Raw genomic sequence first — 9,542 nt, 5'->3', positions numbered from 1 at the left:
CCTTTTCTTTATTGTTTTCCTTCATATATACTGTATAGTTATTAATCACTTAGTTATAATAACCTTTATAAATTGTACTCATTTAATCGCATATGGTGTACTGTTTGTTTTTGGGCGAGGCGGGGACATCAGACAGCATCCACACCAGCTGATTACCCAGTTTGGCGGGGCCGAAGGCTGCTCCCCCTAGACGAGAATGAGCTGAGCGAGCCTGAGGCGACCCAGGGGGTTGCACAAAGATTTGTAAGATCCTATTTAAATATCAGCAGATTATCATCCCCACTGGTGTAACCTGTCTTTCTGACTCATCAGAACATATACAGTTCATCTGATTTGGATGAGCTGGCTGGGTGATGCTGAGGGCCAGTGTGCCTACTTTTGACTTTTTCAACTAGATGACCTTAAAATTAATTCTTCATTTACAAAACCCCGCAGCATTTGAGAGAGTCATTACCTCTGTATCTTCACTGATCCTGGTTTCTTTTTCAATACTGGGAGTTCAATCAATTGTAATTAGCAGCTACTCTTCTGCCAGAGGTAAAAATCTTATGAGGAGTTTGCACAGGAAGAGTTAATTCCCTTTGGAAACCACATAGTATTTAAGATTTGTCATGTTTTTATGTTTACCCCTCATGTTTTCTATATAATACATTTATTAAAGTTTGAAATTCTTAGATAGATATGTTTGAAATTCTTACTTGTGTCCTCTTTATTTTCTGCTTCCATCCTTTTCTATTCAGGGCAAAAGAGGTCTCGCCCTGTTTTCAATGGCATTACTATTCTGGCTGGCTTGGATCTCCTCCTGGGTCAGTAAGATACTGCATTTATTACAATTCTAATAACATAACTGATCTAATAATCCAGAGGTGTGAATTCAAATTTCAGCATTGCAGTTGGAAAAATTAAAGTTCAGTTACACAAATATAGAATAGAAATGATCAGGCTGAAGGTGATGAGCATCAAATCTCACTTCTTTTAGTGTTCCAAATGTTATGTTTTTGTTAGGTTGAATAAGATTTATGCTTCACTCATTGGTTCTCTATACCACTCAGTGCATGACACAGAATGTGGAAGGAATAACACACTCTGAGACATGAGCCATAGATCTGAGTCTGAAAATCTAGTTAACAGACTTTTTTTTTGGAAAACAACTTGACATTATACAATGACAGTGATTAAGTATGTAAACAAAAACAAAACATATGATCTAGTGCTTGTGGTGACTGTCGATGTCTGTGTGTGAAAAGCACCTGAAGATCTCTAGCCCTGGGTGAACTTAGAAAGCAGCGATGTGAAAGAATTCAGAAGATCAAAACAAAAATGTAAAATGGCTTATAGTAGTTTTCTGAAAGATGTGAGTGGTGAAGAAGTGGTTAGCTATATTTTTGGTAATCCTCAAGGGAACAGTTGAATCAACAAGGAGCAACTGGGTGGGTCTTACTTCAGAGAAATGAAATCCCCACAGGAATCCAAATATGAAAATATTTAAGAAGGAAGCTCACAACTGTTAAGATTAAATTAAACTTAGATATAAGAACACAAAGTAACATGTATTCCTGAAAACCTGAAAAATCTAAAATAGAAACTGGGAAGGAAAAGGTGCTAGTGGGATCACCATCCTGATTGCGGTCACAGGAAAAGCAAGGGAGGCGAGGTCTAGGTTTGGCAGTACATCTCCTGGTGAGTGTGGCACGACCATGCCTTGTGCAGATGAAGAATCAGATGTTTTCTCTCAGGTGATTCAGGGACTGTCTTGAAAATAGAATTGAGCAAAGCTGGTAATATGATGTCTTTAGCCAATCAGAGAAACCTCACCGGAAAATTGGATTCTACAGGCAGAATCCAGAATTATCATGCCCCCAAAATATAGGGAGATTTCAGAAAGTACTCAATTGCCACATTTGCACAGGGAAATGCCAACTAGATCTACATCAGATATAGACTTGACTGATACCGATAATGGTAGAAAGAAAATTATGTCAGTATATAGTGTAGCCAGAAGCCGAGAAACGTATGCCAGAGGGGGGATTGCTAGCTACTGAGATCCATTGGTCATGTCATTCCATTGGTGAACATACACAAAATGTTTTTGGGGCTAATTTGTTTTCATGCTCCCAAGAATGGTACCTCATGGTTGACTCTGCTACTCAGAAGGATGAAAGAGTTGCAATAATATCCACAGGAATTCCAATCCTAGACTATAGATAGATAGATAGATAGATACTTTATTCATCCCCATGGGGAAATTCAACTTTTTTCCAATGTCCCATACACTTGTTGTAGCAAAACTAATTACATACAATACTTAACTCAGTAAAAAAAAATATGATATGCATCTAAATCACTATCTCAAAAAGCATTAATAATAACTTTTAAAAAGTTCTTAAGTCCTGGCGGTAGAATTGTAAAGCCTAATGGCATTGGGGAGTATTGACCTCTTCATCCTGTCTGAGGAGCATTGCATCGATAGTAACCTGTCGCTGAAACTGCTTCTCTGTCTCTGGATGGTGCTATGTAGAGGATGTTCAGAGTTATCCATAATTGACCGTAGCCTACTCAGCGCCCTTCGCTCAGCTACCGATGTTAAACTCTCCAGTACTTTGCCCACGACAGAGCCCGCCTTCCTTACCAGCTTATTAAGACGTGAGGCGTCCCTCTTCTTAATGCTTCCTCCCCAACACGCCACCACAAAGAAGAGGGCGCTCTCCACAACTGACCTATAGAACATCTTCAGCATCTCACTACAGACATTGAATGACGCCAACCTTCTTAGGAAGTACAGTCGACTCTGTGCCTTCCTGCACAAGGCATCTGTGTTGGCAGTCCAGTCTAGCTTCTCGTCTAACTGTACTCCCAGATACTTGTAGGTCTTAACCTGCTCCACACATTCTCCATTAATGATCACTGGCTCCATATGAGGCCTAGATCTCCTAAAGTCCACCACCATCTCCTTGGTCTTGGTGATATTGAGACGCAGGTAGAATAAAGAACCTACAAGAAGCTGACATGGCAATAGGTTCGTAAAGGGATAGGTCCAAAATAAACATGGAGAGACAAAGGAAAGCCCATATCTTGCCATACTGCCACATAGTTATTTTTCTCAGGACAGGTATGGAGTTACCAGCTGAGCCACACAATGGCAGATAACTGTTTCGAGCAAAATACATCTGACATGAGTCCATGGAGAAAACAGCCATGAACAGATACTCAAATGAAAGTCAGCCAATGAACAAATAAAATTATTACCCGACTTTGGGAGCAAATAAGCAGTGTATATCCTAGATCCAAATATAAGCACCTGTAAGGACTAGGTGAGAGTAGGCATTCGGCACGGACTAGAAGGGCTGAGATGGCCTGTTTCCATGATGTAATTGTTATATGGTTATACAAGTATGCTTAAATCATTACTAAACCCAATGCCCAAAGTTATATTTCATTAAGGCTAAGACTAGTTTCCCTGGCCTGCTGAGATGGAGGACACTCGGTAAACGTACTCTGCACATACATGCATTCACTCACACACAAACATTGCTTCGTCGTTCTAATGAAGTCATGCTGAGTGTGCGCACTTCAATGTCTTCCCCGGATTATTCTCACAATTCGGTTTTCCCTCTGGGTTTCTGCATACTGTACATGCAGAATCAGACGCCAGGCAGCAGTGTGATGGCCACTTGCGAAGTATGTTAGGTTCATGGGTTGTGACCAAACAAGAAACAGCTAGAGTTGCTTAGTACTTTAGTGCAAGGGTGTTTATTAGCTGTGTCAAAAATCAAACTTACAAAAAGCAGTGAAAATCAGCAAAAATATTGATAAGAAAAATGCTAATATTTACAAAAAGGTATTTACAATAATAACTCTGTACTTACTCTTGTCCAGTGTGAAGTCCTGTCGCTCCTATCGCTCTCTCATACTGAGGGCAATGAGCATCTTTTATTAGACGCTAGGACATACCATCTTTAATTATCAACAAAATTAATTTAAGACTACACCAGAATCAGAATATGAAGCACTGCACAAAGTCGGTACAATCATATTATAAAATAAACTGAATCAGAATCAGCATCAGGTTTATTATCACTGGCATGTGTCATGAAATTCATTAACTTAGCAACAGCACTTCAATGCAATACACGATAAAATAGACACAGTAAATAAATAAATAAGAAAATCCAATTACAGTAAGTATATATACATATATTAAATAAATTTAAAATAATAAGAGCATAAGACCATAAAGTATAGGAGCAGAATTAGGCTATTTGCCATTTGACCCATCGAGTCTGCTCCACCATTTCATCATGGCTGATCCATTTCCCTCACAGCTACAATCTCCTGCTTTCTCCATGTATCCCTTCATGCCCTGACCAATCAAGAATCTATCAAGCTCTGCCTTAAATATACAAAAAGACTTAGCTCCACAGCTGCCTGTGGCAAAGAATACCCCAGATTCACCACTCTCTAGCTAAAGAAATTCCTACTCATCTCCATTCTAAAAGGATGTCTTTCTATTCTGAGGCTGTTGCTCTTGTCTTAGAATTTCCCACCATAGGAAACATCCTCTCCACATCCACTCTATCAAGGCCTTTCACCATTCAATAGGTTGCAATGAGATCATCCCTCATTCTTCTGAATTCTAGTGAATTCAAGCCCGGAATCAGCAGACACTCTTCATATGACAAGCCATTCAATCCTGGAATCAGTTTCGTGAACCTTCTTTGAACCCTCTCCAGTTTCAACACATCCTTTCTAAGATAAGGGGCCCAAAACTGCTCACAATACTCCAAGTGAGGCCTCACCACGGCTTTATAAGGTTTCAACATTACATCCTTGTTTTTATATTCCAGTCCTCTTAAAATGAATGCTAACATTGTATTTGCCTTCCTCACCACAGACTCAACCTGCAAATTTACCTTTAGGAAGTCCTGCACATGGATTCCCAAATCCCTTTGTGCCTCAGATTTTTGTATTTTCTCTGCATTTTGAAAAGTCAACCCTTTAATTTCTTCTACCAAAGTTCATGACCATAGACTTCCTGACACTGTATTTCTGTCCATCTGCCATTTCTTTGACCATTCTCCTAATCTGTCTAAGTCCTTCTTTAGCCTCTCTACTTCCTCAAAACTACCTGCCCCTCCACCTATCTTCATGTTGTCTACAAACATTGTAAGAAAGCCATCAATTCCATCATCCAAGTCATTGACATATAATGTGAAAAGAACCGATCCCAACACAGACCCCCGTGGAACACCACTAGGCACTGGCAACCAACCTGAAAAGGCTTGCTTTCTTCCCACTCTTTGCCTCCTGCCAATCAGCCATCATTTTATCCATGAAAGAATCTTTCCTGTAATATCATGGGCTCATAGTCTGTTAAAGCAGTCTCATGCGTGGCACCTTGTCAAAGGCCTTTTGAAAATTCAAGTACACACCATCAACCGATTTGTCTATCCTGCTTGTTACTTCTTCAAAGAATTCCAAAAGATTTATCAGGCAATATTTTCTCTTGAGGAAACCATGTTGACTATGGCCTATTTTATCATGTGTCTCCAAGTACCCTGAGACCTCATCCTTAACAATTGACTCCAACATCTTCCCAACCACTGAGGTCAGACTAACTGGCCTATAATTTCCTTTCTTCTGCCTCTCTCCCTTCTTGAAGAGTGGAGAGACATTAAATATTTTCCAGTCTTCCAGAACCATTTTGAATCTAGTGATTGTTGAAAGATCACTACTAATGCCTCCACAATTTCTTCAGCCACCTCTTTCAGAACTCTGGGGTGCACACCTTCTTGTCAAGGTGACTTAACTAACTTTAGACAATCAGATTCCCAAGAACCTTCTCTCTAGTTTCAGTAACTTCACACACTTCATGCCCCCGTTACCTGGAACTTCCACCATAACGTTTGTATCTTCCACAGTGAAGACTGATGCAACATACTTATTCAGTTTGTCTGCTATTTCCTTATCTCCCATTACCACCTCTCCAGCATTGTTTTCCAGTGGTCTGATATTCACTCTCACCTCTCTTTTACACTTTATGTATCTGAAGGAACTTTTGGTAACCTCTTTAATATTATTGACTATATTACCTTTGTATTCCATCTTTACCTTCTTAATGACTTTTTTAGTTGCCTTCTATTGGTTTTAAAAGCTTCCCAATCTTCTAACTTCCCACTAATCTTTGGTCTATTATATGCCCTCACTTTGGCTTTAATGTTGACTTTGACTTCTCTTGTTAGCCATGGGTGTTCCATCTTTCCTTTAGGATACTTCTTCCTCTTTGGGATGCATATATCCTGTGCCTTCTGAAGTGCTTCCAGAAATTCCAGCCATTGCTGCTCTTCCGTCATCCCTGCCAGTGTTCTTTTCCAATCAATTTGGGCCAGCTCCTCTTTCAAGTGCAAAAACATAAATAATATATATTAAAATAAAAATGAGGTTCAATGACCATTTAGGAGTTGTGTGGCAGAGGATAAGAAGCTGTTCCTGAATTGCTGAGTGTGTGCCTTCAGGCCAATCCGAGTTCATCACTTTGGTGTAGGACCCAGATGATGACATGGAACTGCTGGGAGACGACAGCATGAACCAGCAGAATCCCCAAAACAATTGCACACTTACCGTTAAGTACAAGTAAAGAATGAAAGGAAACTCAAGTTTGGTGTCTGACTCTGAATGTATGTAGCAATGTGAGCTGGGGGTGGGGGTAAAGAATGAGAGTATACCAGGGAAGACATTGAAGTGTGCACACTGGCATCAGAATGACAAAGCAATGTGTGTGCGTGGGTGGAGGTGCGTGTGTAAGAAGTGCATTTACCGAGTGCTCTCTGTCACACCTGCCTAGTGCTACCTCACTCTCTTTCTACCAATGAGCCTGGAGTGACCACTTCCTGGAAAATTAGTGATTCATGTAATTGCACCTCCTCTAAGATGTCCTGTTTTGGGTAAGCAAAAGCTGCGCACCTAACTATAACACACTTCCGTGATCTATGGCCAGCATGTCATTTGTCTTTCTATTTGTGGCACCTACATTCTCCATGCTTGTTAAAGAGGTGTACGGTAATGTAATTGGTGGAAATGTGCATAATTCACAGCCACCAACATTGAGTTGGGGTTCACTTTAACAGCCTTGACTGATGTGATGACTTAAAATTACCACGCTTTGTGTTGTGTTTGGAGTACATGGATGAGTGGTTTTGGTTTTTCTTAAACATAAAACATCTCACACCATTTTATTAGTAAAAATCTACACTGGTGACCCCAATGCTCATCATCATTCCAGAGATGATTCCAGATTTATTGAATATGCTGGCCAATGCATTCACTTTGAAACTGCCAGAATTTTGGGAGCAAAATGCCATCACTCTGTTTGTACAAGCTGAGGTCCGATTTGTGCTGTAAGAAATCACCCACTGACAACAGCAACTATTTCTAGTTAGTGGTATTGCTCAGTAATTCCACGGCTGTGAGAGTGGTGAGTTTGCTAGAGCACCTGCCTGAATACGATAAATACCGATTGCTGAAAACTCACCCTTTTACAGACTTGGACTGTTGGAGTGCCAAACATTTGTTCTCTTTGCCTGACCTCGGGGTTGCCTACCCATTGGAGTTAATGGACCACACGCTGTCTCTTTTGGGAAATCACCATCCTTCTTTTATTTTTAAAAAACTCTTCATGCATCAAATGCCTGATCAAGTTCACATAGTCCTCACTAATGCACCTGTGAAGGACTATAGGGTGCTTGCTAAAATGGCTGATAGTCCATAGCAGTGTTTCCCAACCTTTTTGGTCCAACACCCTCAAAGCACTTTCATACTTGCCAATGCCCCTCATAGGCACAATACACTTTCCGGCGCCCGCATAGTGTAAAAACATGTCTACCATATGCCGACATGAGAAAAATGATTCTACTTTAAATTTTTATTTGCCTTGAAACCTAGCTTACACAGTACCTGTGCGCTGTACAGCAGCTTTGATATCAATGTGATCCTTGAGTTTGATGGATTTTAGCAAGAGTTGGAATATGTGGTTCAAGTTGTAACAGCAAAACCCTTAAGTCCCCACACATAACAATGTCCAAGCAGTTTCTGTTTTTTTTTTGTGAGTATGTGGTTCATTGCACTGAAACCTCTTTCAACAGGCAGGAGGATGGAAATGCAATGAAGAACAGTTTGGCTCTTCTCCAAAGACCAGGAAACTTCATATGACAATGTAGCGACATACCACAAAAGCTCGCATTTTTGAAAAGTGTTTTTTCTTCTTCATCATTCTGAATTTCGATAATTTCTTCTTGCAAGCTCAGTTCCTGTTCTTCCACTTTGCAAAGAAATAGGTTAATTACCCAGTCTGGAATTTCCAGATCGTTCAAATCCTTGAATTGATTCTGAAAACCCTTCTTCAGCAACTATAGGTGTAAGCAGTACCCTTGAAAATCACCATCAGTAAAAGAGAGTGCTGTACTTTCCATGCAGGGAAACTGTGAAAACATTCTCCTCCCAATGTTTTGCTTATATATTTTCAATTTTCTGATAAAAGTAAACACTGCACTTTTTGCCAGGATTAAATTGAAATTCTCATACTGTTGTTTCATATTTAGAATGTTCATTTTGCCAGACAGATCAGCTAGGTATGCCATGTCTCCACGTAGAAGTTCAATCTTGTTTCCCAAGCTCTTGTCAGCTTTTAGCAAAAACTCAACCACAGTGTCAAGAAGATCAAAGAAACATTTTAAGCAGCAGCTTTTTGATGACAGCTAATGCACTTCAGCGTGAAGAAGCAAACCTTCAAACTCTTAATCGTTATCTTGGCATAACTGGCAAAATACTCTGCTATATATATGAATGAGCTTTAACTTTGTTGATAGCAGATATTACAAGAGTCATGCTTGAAAAAGTCACTGGCTGAGGTTTTTGGCTGCAAGATGTTGACGATGATTTACCCAATGGATTACAATAGACTTGGAATTTCTTTTCTTCCACTAAACCAACATATATGGGACCTGTTATATATGGTGCTCCATCTGTTGCACAAGAAATCATGTTTCTAATCGGTAAATTTTTATCCTTAATATACCTTTTGAGCTCATCGTAGATTGATTCTCCATTGATATTTGTTTTTAACTTTTTACAAAAGAGAACCTCTTCATAAACTTTTCCATTTTTGATAAACTCTGCATATGCCATTAGCAATGTTTTGTTGTCTTGCACAGTTGACTCATCCAGTTGTATCCAAAATTCTGTTTTCTGTAGCTCTGCGCATAGTTGATGCCTAACGTCTTCACTCATTTCGTCAATATGTCAAGCTACACAGTTATTACTGACTTTAAAATTCTGGTATCCATTTTGAGGACAGTGGTGAGCACTTCTGATACAGCAGGCATTATTAATCTTTCACCAATTGTATGAGATTTTCCACACTTTGCTAATGGTATAAGATGCAACGAGACCACTATCAAGGTCATTTTTAGCTTTCTTGGGAAATGTCTCAAACGCACAATGCCTTTCAAATGTTTCTTTCATCTTCTGGAACTGAGTAATACCATAAG

The sequence above is a fragment of the Hemitrygon akajei genome, chromosome 4 (assembly GCF_048418815.1).
Source record: "Hemitrygon akajei chromosome 4, sHemAka1.3, whole genome shotgun sequence".
Lineage (NCBI taxonomy): Eukaryota > Metazoa > Chordata > Chondrichthyes > Myliobatiformes > Dasyatidae > Hemitrygon > Hemitrygon akajei.
The sequence above is the reverse complement of the archived record's forward strand: the minus strand, read 5'-3'. Positions refer to the sequence as shown.